This window comes from Cuculus canorus, chromosome 21 (assembly GCF_017976375.1).
Source record: "Cuculus canorus isolate bCucCan1 chromosome 21, bCucCan1.pri, whole genome shotgun sequence".
In the NCBI taxonomy this organism is placed as follows: Eukaryota; Metazoa; Chordata; class Aves; order Cuculiformes; family Cuculidae; genus Cuculus; species Cuculus canorus.
Genome location: NC_071421.1, coordinates 1,213,544 through 1,229,582, shown reverse-complemented (window position 1 = coordinate 1,229,582; position 16,039 = coordinate 1,213,544). Strand labels below are relative to the sequence as shown.

At 41.8% G+C, this 16,039-nt stretch overlaps 1 long non-coding RNA gene across 2 annotated transcripts; it reads left to right on the top strand.

Annotated features, from left to right (window-relative positions):
* Positions 1–787: 787 nt before the first annotated feature.
* On the top strand, positions 788–14,163 carry LOC128854257 (uncharacterized). Of its 2 annotated transcripts, none has more exons than XR_008453252.1 (3): positions 788–5,379; positions 11,818–11,981; positions 14,030–14,163. It is a non-coding gene; the product is annotated as an uncharacterized LOC128854257 (long non-coding RNA). The 2 variants fall into 2 exon arrangements; XR_008453251.1 differs by lacking the exon at positions 14,030–14,163 and adding an exon at positions 7,696–7,931 and having other exon boundaries at positions 11,818–13,407.
* Positions 14,164–16,039: the final 1,876 nt, after the last annotated feature.

Sequence of the window (16,039 nt, the reverse complement as noted above, 5' to 3'; positions counted from 1 at the left end):
GGAGGACTAGAGTCATATCTTCAATCTCTTTGTCTTCCTTGAGAATGTTTTATGCATTCCTACCCTTTAACTCTGACTACGTAGGGCATCTCACATGATTTTCATATTATTATTATTATCAGTTTACCCAAGAACACAAAGGCACGTGGTTCTTGTTTTCACTTCTTTTAAAGATAATTAGTAAAGGGTAGTGCTGCTGAAAGGTCAGATTTGTTTCATTCCAAGAAACTCTATAACTCCGAAAACCCCTGGGTCATATGTTAAGCATCTCATGAAGATGGGAATAGAAAGAGTGAGGCTTCCAGCAAGAGGCTGCAGCTCCCGTGAAACCCAAAGCATAAGCTTTGGAAAAAGAGAGGCATATAGAGGAAAGGAAAACAAGGAATCCAGCCGCTGAGGTTCAAAGATAGCACAGGGAAAATAGAAACAGTGGTGGGTTGATATCTTGATGAAACAGTGCAATACACTACAAGAAGTGGTAAGTTTCCATGAAATATTTGTATTACAAAAAGGAATAGCATTTCTACCCAGCAAAATGAGACTTGCCAGCGTGAGTCATTTTGACCGGGACATAGATATCATCTTCACCATCTGAGCAGTTTTGACAAGGCGATTTCCTAACTGGGCAATTCCTGACAATTTAGTGAGACTTGGTTGATATAGAGAACTACACTACTTTCGTTCTCCTGCCTTAGGGCACAGGATGCTCATCAGCTGAGGTCAGGAATCCATCCTATCACGCTGCCCCCTCTCACTGCTGTTACATTGCACAACTAATGCAGGAATAACTATTCCTGCTTCTCAGTATGGGGAGGATAAAGGCTGGTAGCCACGTCTGGGGGATTTGAGCACTTCTCAGGGCACCTTTTTTATTGTATACTTTGATTATATCTCAAATAGAAGATTTTCTGAACTGAGGGCTTTTAAAGTTTTTATTTTATGAGATACCTTTCAAAGTACTTTTCTGTCAGTGTAAAAATAAAGCAGATCTTGTGTGAAGTTGCAATATATAAACAGGGTGCTTGGCTTGTTGATAAACTTTGCTCATTCAACAAAGAATTTCCAAACAGAAGCAGCTACTTCAACTGGCAGCAGCCTCAGAAGACTAAATAGCCCAGGTTTACCCAGAGAAATTCTCTTCATCTTAAACAAAAAAGCCTCAGTGTTTTCTGTATTGACTCTACAATGAAATTCAGAAACTATAAACTTGGATGAGACGCTGAGCAAGTGGATCCAGTGGGAGATGTCCCTGCCCGTGGCAGGGGGTTGGAACTGGATGGGCTTTAAGGTCACTTCTGACCCAAACCATTCTATGAACTTGAGCTGGGAGTTTTCAGCTGTGCTTACTCTGCAGTCTTAACAATGACGATCCCAAAACTGATTTAGGTTTATGATGTCTTTCTCAAAGCCGCTGGGTTGTTCTGTCTGCACTCATCAAAATTCAGGAAAGACTGACGACAGGTAAGAGTTACTGACAGCAGATGCGTGCAGGAGCCTGGTTCCTCAGGGAAGTTCAGCAAACGTATCTTCACCTACCTAAATATTATGGACCTGGAAGGCTGTACTCTCTTGGCTTTTCTCATCTCTTTATATTTCTTCAGGTATTACAGTGCATTTTGTGGTGTTTACAAGACAGACACAGAACAAGTGCACTTGCCCAAACTCCAGTGAGAAGATCCAGCCATCGGACTTCATGGATTCTTCTGATAAAGGCAAGCTTTTTTTCTCCATATTTCTGTCAAGACGAAGATTTTTGCCAATGCGATTGACGGCATTACCAGACAGTATTAGACAAAAATAGCTAGATCTAACTTTGCCTGGTAAGACAGCAATCAGCAGGCACTTGGGCTAAAGAAAACGACCAGAATTAAAGGACTTTCTCCAGATCCAGACTAAAAAGATAGGGCGGAGAGAGGCTAAGGACCTCTCCCTTAGACAAAGCAATAACCAGTAAATATTTAACTTGAAATTCTTGCTGATTATGAGGCAGATACAATTATGAAAACACAACTCTTTCCAGTTCACTGGTACGTGGGTTTAAAAGAATGGTAAAGAACTTAACTCACCAACACACAGCTCTGCCCACTGCCTCCGCTGTGCTGTGAAATGCTCACCACGGCTGCGTTTGGTGCCGCTCCCCCACCAGCAGCACAGCCACACTGTGGATGCACATCTCGCCTGCGCTCTAAAGACTGTACCCTCATCGGTATGAAACCCCCTCGCAGCGAGACAACTTCTGCTGAATTAAATCTGGTGCAGACCAGGCCTCGGAGGGCGCTTACGCCACCCTGCATCCTTCAGCCTGTGGAATTGCTCTCCTGCTCAACTGATTTGAGAAAGAGGAAAATCAGTAGGAGAAGGGGAGGAGAGAAAGGTGTTGAGGCGGGAGGGGATTTTCCTGGGTTGCCCTTAGCTCTCATGACTGTCTCTGAGATGAGATCAAATGGACACTTTCCCAAGCACACATCATCACGGGGGAGAGTGGGGGATTTCCTGGGTGTCCGTTTCAGGGTTTTTTTAAGGCAACATTCCTGTGCCTGCCATGGATCCTCAATTAGAGTTATCTAGAGGTTGTTTTTTTCTTTTCTATTTACTCACCTCTATCTGAGATTAGCACCCATACTTTGTTTTAAGAGAAGATGGATGGGTGGTAAGTGTGCGCTCCAATTCATCTTAAAGGCTTGTTAAAAGCCAATTTGCAGAGTCACTCAGATTTCACACCATTTCCTCAATCCTTGTGAACGAGTTACTTATTAACATAGAGGCTAATCAGCAAAGAACGCTTCCCTGCTTCTTCCTTCTCTCTCTTGGTTTCCTGAGAATTACAACCTACAAGGGCAGACAGAAAATGGTTCCAATTCAAGTCAACCAGTGGAGTTAGAGCAGGCACAGCCGGCTCCTTCCAAGCTGGACACATTGCAATGGCAACAACCTGAAATTATAAACCAACTGGTTCATTTTTTCCTGTTGTTTCTGTATTATCTAGTAGTTTTGGCAAGGAGTCATATGCCAAGGGTTGAAAAAAAAACATTCAGAGGTTTTCAGTGGCAAAGACAGAGGATGCAGAATCTGCTACCGTACCTCTATGTTACTCCACCAGTCTGTTTTGGAGCGAGGGAGGGGATTAACATGAAGTTGAGGATAAGGAAAATATTTTGGTGCTGTGATTCAAACACAAATCAATACTTGGACTCCATTTAAAGATCTTGTGTGAAACATCGTATATTTCTCACAGAAAGGAGGTGACAACCAAGGGGTACAACACTGAAGAGCCAGAAGAAATCATATGCACCGTTCCTCCTCAAGTTAGATCCCCAAGAGCATTAAAGTTCTATGATTTCTCAGAAGCGCAGGCAGTATGAATGCTCCTTATGTAAGGATGAATCTCATCTTGTATAGTGGACTGTTCTGATATGAATTCTTATCCCCTACAGAAGGACCAGGTTGTCTGCAAAATACTGACTGGATTAATCTGTCGAGGTCTCAAAGACTCGCAGGGTAAGCAAAGACCGTGAATCTGTACATGCAGTTCAGACAGGAGGCATTAAATGTCACTAGAGGAGGGCAGGACGTGCACTGAATTTAGTCTGCAAAGATGCACTTTGTTTTAGATGTGAGCAATCCCAGTATCTGCTTGTAGAATCAATTCTTTGATGCAGCAAGCGATATCACCGCTCGTAGCGCTGAAGCTTGTAATTTTTACTAAAGCAGATGGAGTGGACTACCTGGCTCAAATATGATGTCACTAAGGTAAGACTCTTTCTGTAAGAGGTTGCCTCGAGCATTTGCTCCTCTGCCACCCCAGGAAACTTATTTAAAGCTGACCTCTGTCATATGAGAGAAGTACTTCTTTCCTTCCCAGGTTCTAATCAAAATGTTATCAGTTCTCATACTCGATGCGGTGGTGGACTTACTTCTACACGAGTTGCTACACAGCTAGAATGAACTCTTGTGGGATGGTAGCTCTTTGTGTGCTTGTGAGCAGGGTAAGCATTCCATGGTAGTTCCTTGACTGGGTTAAATTCCTTTGTTTCTTAATGGAATGATTAGAGTGATTAACCTACCTGTTCTATAAGCTGAAAGCACAGCCTATAACAGGGCAGGTTATGAGGTTGAAAGTTCAAAGGCTGTTCAACCATGGAGGTGTAATTGAACTGTAATTGGGAAGAATGACCTTTACAAGCAGTATCCTTCCCTAACCACCTCTCACAGCCAAGCACGGTAACCGACAAGCAAATGTTTCAGCCTCCTGGACAAGACGTGCCATGCAAATACATCACAGCTTTAACCACTGGTTGGAGAGAAGGGAGCATTACTGTGCTTTTGAGGTGACATGAGTATTGCCTGATAAAGCTGATGTGTGCTGTCTCACCTTCTTCACAGCAACATCAAGGTTCAGTAGCACCTAACAGAGCAGCGTCCAACATCTTTTTAGGAAGTATTTATGATTATAGCCATTTATTGTACGTAAAAAATACTTGTTAATATGATAGCCAACGTCCTTACCCTCTTGTCCAAATTGTTCCACTTTGGCCTAAATTGTGGTACAGTGTCTTTCTGTGAGAGCTCCTCCAGAGGCATGTTGTTGTTTGGTTCACCCTTTAAACATCGTTACCAGACAGTGTTAGAGTAGATCCAGAAAATCCAGCACTGTCTAGTAAGATGCCCACAGAGGACCAGAGTCTGTCCAGCAGTTGGAGAAATGAAGCATCTATTAATGATTCCACATTCTTCAGGATGTCAGTGTCCCATAAAAACTAACAGAAATGGCTCGAGACAGATTGTCTGATGTCACTGGATATGTAGATAAGGTGATGGTTGATATTAAAGGATAGCTTGAAAATCAGGGTGAATTTCAGGAAACAAATATAGCATTAAAAATGGTTTAATAATGATCTAAAATAGAAAACATAATGTTAAATTCTACTTCAACATGATGTAAAATCAGTAAGATTTTTCATGTTTTCTATCTTGGCTTCCTCACTCCCTGGGATTCACAAAAACACCAACAGATTCAAGTCTTTCCAAGCAATTAAAAAGACATTGGAGAGTGGGGATGTAGAGAAAACAGCATTACACACAAAAAACTGACAAAGATGGCCTAACATTTAACACAATTATTTGCTTTTACAAGAAATACTTTATTGTACTGACTTTAGTTTAAGGGCTATAGACAAATGTAAGTCAAATAATAAGTGGCAGCGACAGGACGCTTGTGTGCATAGTTGTTAGACAGTAACGTCATAAAGCATAGCAATAAAGGTAATAAAGGTATCTGTGTGCTTTGTTTTCTTTTTATCAGGAGAAGGGGAAGTTTGCACATTGTGCAGCAAGGAAGGTAAAAATCCAACACACGCTTCTCCACGAGCATTTCCCAAGGTGAGAGCTCTGTGCCGTTCTAAGTGGGGCTGGAATCTGACTCTGTCCCTCACCCAGGAGGAAGGCAACAGGGTTTGTTTGGTCACCCCTTATTTTTAGTCTCATCTCTTGGGGTAGCGACAGCCTCTCGCTGTGCGATAGCTTAAGAGAGCTCTGATCCGAGCTATATCGTGCAGGTACTGTTAGGCTGCATGTAATATTTATTATACCCCTAAGATACTCATAAGTCTTTGTGGAGCCAGCACGGTAGTTCACGTGATCTCTATATGGACACATAACCTTTCTATCAAGCTAAACTGTAAAAAAAAGGAAAAAAAAAATACATTTCCTGCAAGCTACACTTCAGTGAATCATTCTGTTGACACTTCACGATAGGGTTCAAGGAAACAGCTTCTCAGCGCAAGTAATTAAACCCCACAGCACACCAAGAGATCCCGGGGGGAGGGTGGGAGAGGGAGAAGAGGGGGACAGGATGCTTCTATTGTTGCAGTTTGGTGCTTAACACCTGCCAGGTACGCCGAGCCACCTGCCAGAAAGCCGCGTGTCAGATAAAAACCATCTAACGGCAATAATAGCCTTTCTCAGTTATAACCTTTATAAATCATTATTGACAGCACTTTTAATGCCTGATAACTGGGAAGTATACCTTCCTGTAGCGTTTTAATTCTTAGTAAAGAACAAAAAGCTTTCATGAACAATTTAAGATAACTTCCACTGAGTCCCTTTAGAATGAGTTACTTCTTGCATGGTGATTTTAAGTAGTATAATTGATTTAGGGAAATAAACCTCATAGAATCAATCCCAAGTATTAGTCCACTAAAGTAATGAAAGCAATCAAGGGGAATGGGGGATAAGCCTCTTTCTCGCTTCCCTGCCTCCTCCCCCAAGAAGTAACAAATGGATGTAAAAGTGTATTTTTATCAAAGTTTTAAAATAAAAGGCTTTGCTATTAGAATGTTCAGCTGGAGGAGTCTAGAGGAATTGCTGTGGAAAGGAAAAAGTAAGTTACAATAGCAAAGCTGAAATCGATTTCAGCAGTCTTGTTCTTAAGTTATCTTATATTTAAATGAAAAGAATATTTGATTTTTTGAGAGAACATTACGAACAAGAAAACTCAAATGTTACGTTTCAATAAAATGTTTCCTTTCATTCTCTGGCAAGCTACTATTGTGTAAGAGAGAATAAAAGGAACACATTTAGAGAAGAATACTGTTATAAAACTGAACATTTTCGTGTGAATGTATTCTATTGTTGCAGTATCAAATGTGCTCCATGTCACACTCTGCACAGTTTTCTATTTACAGGCTCACTCTAACATTATTTTATCATTCTAGAATAAAGACAAGGTTTTCTTCTGTTTGTTTTTACGCTTTCTGATAGAACCCAAAGCATTTACTTTTAAGTTTACTTATGCTTGCGGAGATTTGACAGTGAAACATGGATTTCTCCACTGGCCACTAACCTCTGTTTCCAAATTCGCTGTTGAACATTTCCACGTTGTACACGAAACACCATAATCATCATTACCAGGCAGTATTAGAAAAACAGAAAACATCCAATGCTGCCCAGTAAGATGGTAATGGCATCTCCGGATCATGGTCTACAAACAGCAGATGTACCGCAAGCGAGAAAGCCTGACTATTCGGAGCAGAAAAAATAAAGGCAAGGGGGGAAAGAACGCCACCCATAGCTGTCCCTCCTTTGTGATATTCGGCAGTTATCAAATGCTATTCATTATAGAGGAGGAAGCAACAACACTCTGAAAAACGATCCCAGAAAGAGTTGAACAGGTCATACAGTCCTGGTCCTTCCCACCGTGCTCCCCCCGCCCCACGCAGAATTGTAACATACCCATAAATGGTCTTATTTATATTTACACCTATTGAATGACACTTATCAACTGAAAAACGTACGGTGGTATTTGAGCTATGGGCAACTCCAGCCAACCCTATGGCCTATCTGCTACTGCAAATTAAAAGTGTGGGGAAATGCAAAATCCAGGAAGGAACACAGGCTTGCAGCCTTAGGTCTGTAACTCTTACCTTTCTTCCAGTGCCTCCAACCATTTCAGCTTTATCTACATTTTTATTAGGCAACTCCTATTTACCGATCCCTTCGGTTATCTTTCATATTTGGGGAGTCCAAAGATCTTGCAAAGCATTGCTATTACGAAGACGCTGTGAATATTTAAATGCTGAGTGTTTGGAGCCTCTTACTCCTCACATCATCTCTTAATGTTCACAAGATTTTGCATCTGTGTATTTTTTACGACGTTGACTCATGTACATTAAAAAACAATCCTATTCCTCTAAACAGCTCTGGAGCAACCAGATTTGCTCACCACAAAGAAACTCAGCATTGACATTTAACACCCTTGAAAAGAAAAGACCCAACAAAAAAACCTTCAGGTGCATTCTGAAGCCCATTGGAAATCTGTGTGCCAGACATTGCTGCTAAAGCTTCCACAGCCTAGAGGCTACGGGATGGTGTTGGTTGGTCTCTCCTTCCACCCACGTCTTTGGCATTGAGGGATGCCAAAGGTGCAGCTAAAGGTAGGGGAAAGGAAAATTTTGTTTGATTCCTGATAACTCCTGAAAGGAGTAATTTCTGAATAAAAGGAACTGACGTTGTAACTTACAAAAGCGACAAGAACAAAAATACCCTTACTGCTTACACCGAGGACTTCAAAACAGCGCTAAGGTGGAGGCCATTCCCAACCCCTCAGCCGTACCGTAACCCTTTGAATGGCAAGAATGCATTCCATATAAAGATGGTGAAAATCAAGTAAAAATAGCTCAAAGGTAACAAACAAAGTCATTGTTGCCATTAGAATCCCATGCCAGTTGAAGATATCTACATCTGCTGTGTCATTCTGTGCAGTGCCCGAGAGTTTAGAGGGGTTCCTACACTGCAGAGAACATCTCAAGGTTTGTTTAAGAGATATTCCACTCAAATTTTCACTTAAAGAAATCTCCCAAGTAACAAGTGATGAGAGGAAATGGCCCCACGTGGCACGCGAGGAGGTTTAGGTTGGATATTAGGAAACATTTCTTTACCGAAATGTTAGTGAAACGTTAGAACGGGCTGCCTAGGGCGGTGGTGGAGTCTCCATCCCTGAAGGGGTTGTGGATGTGGCCCTTTGGGCTTAGTAGGCACAGCGGTGTTGGACTGGATGAGCTTAGAGGACTTTTCCAACCTTAAAGATTCTATGCTTTTTATATTAAAAGAGTTCTTCCAGGAGGGTACCCCAGGCAGCTTTGAAACTCTCATAGTGTGTGCCATGCCCGTACAAACGCATCTTTGAACTCCTTGCTCCATTTCAGGTCGCAATTCTGCAAATAACCAAGCAGACCACTGCAAAAAAAAACAAAACCAAACCCCGTCTCTCTGTTTGTGTTTTTTGCATTTGCTCTTTTGTGGGATTTTTTTCTTAACCAGACAGCACTGAACCGTTTCCTCAGCCTCACTAAAGCAGCTCACGAGCAGACAGGCTCCACTTAACCATTACAAACGAAAGTGCCTTTACTACATCAATAATGTGGAATAAAGAAAGTCAACAAGCAGAATTAGACAATAGCTCTTTGTCTAAAGGAGCCTACATGGTAGATGCGATAGCTGTAGCTGGAATAAAAGTAGGGAAAGTGGAAGCTTTCTAAAGAATAAAACCCCACACTGTGTTAAACTCTGTTTTGATACTTAGCAACCAGTTCTGTTATCCATTTAATGCCGATAATAATAATTTGCTAGAATGATCGGAGTTTACAGAAATCCCATAATGCTTAGTTATAATTGGAGCAAAAAATTCAATAGCATATGACTGACTTTGGGAATTAAGAAAGAAAACATCAGTCTTACAGGTGGTTTTCAACTAAGATAAACCCATTACAGACAGATGGTTGCACAATTGCACTAGAAATATATTATACAATGTCTCACTTAATGACCAGAATTAAATAACCAATAAAACAAGACATTGTCTTCTAGTGTCCCATTGGTAGAGACATGTCAGATTTTTAATAGCGCAAACAATGTCTTTCATTCCTTGAGATATGACTGCTTCCTATTTGGCGTTGATACTGGCGTCTGAACAATTTTCATTAATTGCTTAAAGGTCTAAGGTGATGAACATATGTAAATAGGCCTGGACTGTCTGATTTAAAACTCCTAAGAGATGAAACCACACCACTGATGGAAAAGTCCATCCAGCAGAAATCACAAGCCAGAAACACTGAGAGGTTCTGTGGGTTCTGGTCTCCTGTTGGGAGAGATTTATTGTTCTGTGAAGAAGATATTTTGAGGGGGTTTCAGGATAGGTATCAGTTTTGCTGTTGCCACACTTAAATCCTTGCCATTGCTTTCACTGTCAAGTAACAAAAAGGCTTTTTTTAGCTCCTTGGTTTGGCCATTGATCCCGGAGCTGCAAAAACAGGAGTTGCTATGCTACAGCCACACAGCAAAGGAAGCTGTTCCACATAAGCCACTTCTTCAAAATTGCGTTCATGGACTTGTCTCAAGTCAGGAAACTTAAGTATGCACTATAATATGATATATCTCATCACAGCAGTGTACGTGCAACCAAATACTTGAATTTACCACTCTAGTTCTGCCCTCAAATGGAAGCTGCCGTGTGGGTACAGTTTGCCAATGCTCCCTATAATTGATATGGACAAGGGAATGTTTCTCCCTTGAACTTGGAATAGAAAATGCCCAAGACATCAGTGCTTGTAGAGAACACAGAGGGTTGTTTTGTTTGGGTTTTGTTGGTTTTTTTCTTTAGGATATCCTCCTCAGCTGATAAAAGCTAAATCTTAACATTTTACACTACAGTAACCATGGAATGCTGCCAGGAAACTGCTTTCTCACTTAAAAATAGTGACTGCGAAAGGAAAAATGCATAAATATTTCACATTAGCATTCAAGTGCACTGTCATCAGTGCACCTTCTCTTGACATAGAATGGAGTGAAGCTGTGTCACAGACTGCCAGACCTGGTGCGAGACAAGAGGCTGTGAAAGCTGCATCCTTGCTGATTTTCAGAACTCAGTCGGAAAAGGCCCTGAGCTATCAGATCCGGCTTTAGATCAGACTGGATGACCTTTATTGGCCCAACCCAAACTGAATTTTCTGTGACCTAGTATTTCTGGTGACATCTCCAAGATGCCATAAGCAGTCACCATTTCATTTCTGATGTACTGGGAAGCAACCCAATAGGGAGAGGTGTTGGCAGGATCCTGTAATTTTCCAATGGTGAAGGAATGTTTCAGACAGGTACAAAGTATTTTCATCTGTTTCCCAGCTAGAAGGTGACATCTCCAGCTTTTACAAGCACGAGAGGAAAAACTGTCCTAGAAATGTACCCTAAGCTAACAAACTACTGCCCTCAGGCAACAGCCTCGCCCCTCCTGGCTCTCCGTGGGTCTTTCCTTATGCCCGTTTCTTACTATGGGAACCTTTCAACAATTTCACTGAACCAAATGAATGTTCAAGCCAAAACACATTTATGTGAATGCCACAAACTAACACTTAAAATCCAAATCTCATCAAGAGATTCAGTAGAACTCTTTTCTGTCTCCAGAATGTACAAAACTATGCCAGCGCACTGGTACCTAGGGAGTAGTATTATAGCATCTCTCATGTCTTTCCTGCTCAACAGAGCTGGAAAAGACCCAAATTAAAGTGAGATCTCAATAGGAAAGTGTTCGTTCCTTCTGCAACAGGTTTAGACCAAAGGGAAAGTCAAAAAGGACAAAAACGAGGAATTATTTTGGGCCTTTTCCTTTAAGAGCTTTCATCCTCCTGGCTTTGATGCATTTTGTGATGGAGAAAAACCCTTGAGGAAAAGTTAGCCCTAAGCTTAACTCTAGCTTTTGCTAGAAACGTCCTTCCTTCTGCTGATGCTGCTTGAAAGGTCAAAGTGTCTTCCATAAAGCAAAGCGAGTACATTAGATGGGTTCATTGCAAAAAACCCACGTGGTAAGTCGAGAGGACAACAGCCACTTTTCATCAGTGCCCCACAACAGCCAGGCATGTTTGTCAGGAGCCCTCAGCCAGGTGTTCACACAGTTCTCCAACAATCTGGAGAGGAACCTCATTCTCCACCTTAATTTAAAGCTCTTTCATTTCTTACCTTGCCTTCTGCAATTGCAAACAAAAGGCTAAGTAATCTGTGAGGGGGTGTGCTGATATAAATACACCTGTTATGAAAGAAATGAAATTGGATCAACCAATTCCCGTCACACATGCCGAGAGAAAGAAAAAAAAAAAGTACCATTCTGGATTAAATTCACTGCAGAATGGCAAAAAAGCCTCCATCCATTATTTGATTTCCTACAGCTCCTTATGAGAACGGAAAAAAAAAGATCCTTTTCTTAATATGCCATATTCTTTGCTGACAATTTTTACAATCACTCATTCTGCTCTGTCCTGGCTCCCTCCGTAGGCTGCATCATCGATAGCTATTTACAGTCTTGGAACAGCAGACGTACGCCAGAAATCAGAATACGTAACGTGGTATGACTGGATGAAGAGGTTTGGGCCAATGACATTCTGCCTCCGCTCCCCACAGCCAGTGACAATATGAAATGCAAGCCAGTGCCACGTCAGGTAGAGTTGCCAAGAGCAGGATTTGATTCACAATGCACTGCTATGAAAAGACAATACTTAATGTTATGCAATCAGAGCAGACCTGCTAAGTCATCCAGTCCTTCCTCCGTGCTTTCTCCATATCCAGCCTTTGATGGAATCAGAATAGTTTAGGTTGGAAGGGACCTTAAAGATCATCTAGTTCCAACCCCCCTGCCATGGGCAGGGACACCTCCCACTGGATCAGGGGCTCCAAGGCCCATCCAACCTGGCCTGGAACACCTCCAGGGGTGGAACAGCCACCACTGCCCTGGGCAACCTGGGCCAGGGCCTCCCCACTCTCATGGTGAAGAAATTCCTCTTTATATCTACTCTAAATCTGCCCCTCTTCAGTTTATACCCATTGCCCCTCGTCCTATCACTCCAAGCCTTTGTCAACAGCCCCTCCCCAGCTTTTCTGGAGCCCCTTTCAGTACTAGAAAGTACTCCAGTCTCCCTGGAGCCTTCTCCAGGCTGAACAACCCCAACTGTCTCAGTCTGTCCTCATATGGGAGCTGCTCCAGCCCTCCGATCATCTTCATAGCCTCCTCTGGACCCGTTCCAAATAGGATAGTCCAGATGGGACGGTTCTCAAAAGGTTCCTGTGCCTTAGGGCTGCCCTGGACTGGGCTCCTGAAGCCCTTGCAGTAACCACGTACTTTGCAACCTCCTCCAATTCTGCTTCAGTGAAAATACGGACTCCTCACTGGTGTACTCAAGAGAACGTGGTTAGACACCAGAGGTCAAACTGCTGCTTCCGAGTGAATTAAAGACATCACCTTCCCGAACGCATCAGAACTACATCCCTGGCTACACTGACTACATCCCTACACTGACTCTCAGGTGGAGCTTCAACAGTCACTTCTTAAGACCTTGTCCTGTATTGACTTCCATAAGAGCTAAACACCTGAGGACTAAGTCAACCAGAAGAACCTGCAGCTGGAGTCAAAAGGAAAAACAACAATACTAAACCCCACCACCACAAAACAAAACAAAAAAAAAACCCACCTCTGCGTAGGTTTCATATCTAAGCTGGGGAAAGGTAGCATGCCATGAGAATTACAAAGGCACATATTTCTTAGCTGCATAATGCAGTTCTAATAAACAATCCCTATGCCTTGCTGGTGTGTTAATTGTTAATCAACCCAACAATGGCCTGTGAATTTTCTTTTAAAAGACTTCACATCACTTACAGCCTATCCATCATGACGGTGCAATAGAAATTATGTCTTCCGGGGAAAATAAACAGTAAAAATTTAAAATTTGACATTGTAACAGACAAAAACTGCGAAATAGTTTGCAAAAAGTGCTAAGTCCTTCATAGGGCTTCACCTGGAATTCTTCTAGAGCTAATCCACATACCAATAATAATACCAATGATAACGCAAACACAAATGGAAACATAAATAATAATAATACCAATAATAATAACACCAATACTACTACTACTACTAGTACTACTACTACTACTACTACTAATAATACTCTGCTTGGTTTGCCTAACTGCTGTCAATAGTGGATCACAGGAGGAGAGAAAGGGCCTTTGCGTCATCTGCACAGAACTACATCTGTTTGACTTCTTTTCCTGTTGTTACAATAGGAGATGCTTTATATATATATATAAGACCTTTCAGAAGTGAATTATAATGAATGAATTCAAGGAAAACTTATCCCATGCTCAAAAAGGTGGCAATTCTGTGCTTTTGTTAGCAGGCAAAAGACAAGCACCAAACTTTCATCTCTGCTAAGACGTTTTATATCTACAGTACTTAATAAGAGTTTACATAGCTCTTATCATCCCAAAACCGAGACCAGAAAATTAACATTTTTTTATCATGGGTCTAGTAAATGGAGTAGCTGCTATCTTAAAAGCTTAATAGCAACTACTATGAGTTAAGAAAATTATTTAGCTTAAATGGTTAAGTGTAATTTTGTGTGATTTTTATTTGAGAAATGCATTTGCCCTTCACTTTCGCAGCCTCTGTACACAGGAGGGAAAGAACGTTCACAGTTCTTTTTCTTTACTACAGGAGCTGCCAAGAATTTCATAAAGCACAGAATGCTTTGCTTAGTGTTCCCCAAGAAGGTGACTCGGAGACACAGCTCTACTGTATAATCCACACAGCACAGCCACCTGCTAGCCACGGCTCGGCTTGCGATGACAAACTGGGAGGCACGGAACCCCCGAAAGGCACAGGACGCTATACAAATGAGTTATGGATTCTACGAACCACCTCAGCCTGCGTGAAGACAAGCCAAAGGGAAACATTCCCTTCTAAGGCACACATTCCTCCGATCAATCCTGCCTTCACACCCAATAGTAACTCCAGATCTTTCGCTTTTTTAATACATTTGTTCCAAGCCAGTTCAGAAAATAGGAGCAGTTTGTTAGAAACTTACAGTAAGCTTATTTCCCGTTGGACCGATAAACAATGTCAGCTCATTTATAAAGTCTGTTTCGAGCGAGACTCATTTAACACCCAGCAAACACATGAATTATTAGTATTTACAGAAAGAAAAAGAAAAAACCTGCTAATTATCCAACCCGCTTGCTGCTTACATTACCACGGCCACTGAAATGTACAGTTCAGAGGCCTAAGACTTAGATGGCACTTGGTTTTAGTGCCCTCAATACAAGCGTGGCAATAGCACACAATTAAATGCTTTGTCTGGAGAGAATAACTCTAAGTTATCGTGACAGAAGCAGGACAAGTCTAAGATACGTCATGAAAAGTCTCCACGTCAATTAATCCAGCATTTAAGTAATATACGGAGAAAGAAATCCTTCCTTTTGCCTCCTTTCTCCTCCCCAGGACCATATTTTACAGGTCAGTCTGCAAACAGGGAACTATAACTGCACTCAGGTGCAGAGTCTTTCCGGAGTGGGAAGTTGAGAAGAGAAGCAATGAAAAGACAGGAGAAGAAGGGAAACCTGGAAGAAGGTGGTTATAACCTTACCGTTGCAGAACATCGAGGCACAAAATGCAAAGTAAAAAAATAACCACAACGTGAAAAAACCCAAACCCCACCAAAACCCCCCGAACGCCCCATCTCATTTCTGGAGTCCTCCCCAGAGTGCTTTCGCTGCCTATTCGGTACCCATGAAATATAAAACCACCCTAATGGTCACCCAGGTTACCGACTTCATTTAGTTAATCATCACCATTATTACCAATGTTCAAGCCTTGAGAAAAAAGGAAAGAATGACCCAAGAGGAGTGGAAAACAAGGGACTTAAATGAACCCCACCCCCACTTTATCCCCTTTTCCTTTAACCAGCACTAGTAATTAGCTTTGTACCTATATTACCTTTCTTTCTCCTCCCCTCTTCTACTTCCTCACTGCCTCCCCCACTCTCTTCTGAAGTACAAGGACAAAGTTCCAGCAGCCTTAAAACAATTGGGTATCAATTATCCTGCGAGTGGGAATACCGAGATGCCCGTTTTTACCCAGGTAGCTGCAGGTCTGAGAAAGAATGCAGCTCCAGCGGGGGCAAAAAAGAACTTGTTAGTTAACCTGTAGGGCTGAGCCTTAATCAATAGTCAACAGCGATGAAAAGAACAAAGCATGTGAAACTTAAGCCTTTATATCTTCAAGCTCCATCAGATAAAAGATACCTGGAGTTTGAAAGGACAGAGGGGCTTATTTGAAAGCTTAAAAGCATCAATGCAAACTAAGTTCTGTTTTAGAGTTCAGGCTGCTTATCAATTTGCGATTACTTCTGCCACAACCTGAGATTAAATAAAAGTCAACTTCTAAAACCGAGTTATCTGACTTTAATGACAGAGCCATTAAACTAAACCTCATTAAAGTGAAATGCGCATCCCAACTGTAAAATGCAATTTCCTCAGGCCACTTTCCCCTGCCCCAAATATACTCAGAACATTCTAATTAACTGGTTTTGCAAACAAAATGCCTAACGAACGAACAGCCAAGTGCGTGGATCCTTCGTGTCCGGTTTGCATTTTTGTAATTCTAAATCTCATTATCCGTCTTTTTAGTAGAAACGCAGAAAATTATCACTTCAGCCTTCCTCTATGA